The 1258-nt window shown below is 44.6% G+C and overlaps 1 pseudogene; it reads right to left on the reverse strand.

The window, feature by feature from the left end:
• LOC101640883 overlaps positions 1–491 on the reverse strand; it is a 2786-nt pseudogene extending 2295 nt beyond the window's left edge.
• Between the last annotated feature and the right edge of the window lie 767 nt (positions 492–1258).

The raw sequence follows: 1258 nt of genomic DNA on the forward strand, positions 1-1258 counted from the left end.
CCAGATGTAGGTGTTCTGAAGATCCAGGTAGGGCGCTTGACCTGGGAACTAGGCATCTCATGATTGCAGTTCGCGGAACTCAGAGCCCTCCTCTCTGGTGTCCTCAGAGCGAGGTTAGCCAGAGGAGTGCCAAGACTGCTCTTCAGGGAGGAGAGAAAGCTTCCACTTTTACCTTGATATTTAACTGTTCTGTTACATGTCTTACAAGTAACCGGCAATACACTTTTGGCATCTTTGTAATTTTTCACAATCTTTGTTTCTTTAAAACTGAGAGTGTAACTTTTTGCTCCTCCATTCAGAAGTTTCTGTATTTGGGTGTCAGTTTGGGCTTCAGCTGAAGGCACACTTGGGAGTTATCCAACACCAGCAACTGGGAACAGTATGGCCAAGTTTCTTCAAAAGGGTTCTTAGCATAGGAGATGGCGGGCTTGGCCCGGGCAGCTAGCTTGTAGTTTCCATGCCTCGGCCCCAAGGTAGTACTTCTCTCTCACCTGGGCGGTGAACTATTGGCCCAGTTTTGAGAACGTTTGTTTTCTTTATGTTGGGATGTATTAATGACGATAAGCTTTGATCTTCATCAATAGGTACTTCAAGTCTTCTTCACTTTTAGCATACTAATTTGTGTTGCTTGCATATTATAGGTTGTTTCCAATCCTGATGCCATGTTCTTTTTCATATAATCCAGTTTCTCAGATAATTGTCTCAGCATACAGATTGAATAAGTATGGTGAGAGGATACAACTCTGGTCACACCTTTCCTGATTTTAACCACACAGTATCCTTTGAACAGCTGCTCAATGGTCTGTGTATGAGTTCCACCTGAGCACATTCAAGTACTTTCTGGAGTTCCCATTCTTCTCAATGATACTCATAGCTTTTATGATCCACACAGTCAAATGCTTTTGCATGGTTGATGTGACAGTTAGGTTTCTTGTGCCAATTAGGCCACCTCCATAGGAACAAGTGGGCAGAGTTTAATCAGGTCACAGCTTGATTGGAGGGAGACCAAGAAAAATACTTCTTGAGGACAGCATCCCATCTCTCTTCCTCCATGGCGATGGATGGACCAGTGTGCTGATGCTTGAGCTAGTTCTTTGCCTCAACCATGTGCTGCACTACCTGTGGGCCAAGCCAACCCATGGATCCTGTTACTAGAGCTTGAGTCTCCTTTGAGACCTCCTTCATCATGCTGCTAGTGCGTACATCACTTGCGCTCAGGGTTGTTGGATCATGTCACCTTGTGTACATTGTTTGAGTT

This window comes from Echinops telfairi, unplaced genomic scaffold (genome assembly GCF_000313985.2).
Source record: "Echinops telfairi isolate 266 unplaced genomic scaffold, ASM31398v2 ScPeMD7_158;HRSCAF=472, whole genome shotgun sequence".
NCBI lineage: Eukaryota > Metazoa > Chordata > Mammalia > Afrosoricida > Tenrecidae > Echinops > Echinops telfairi.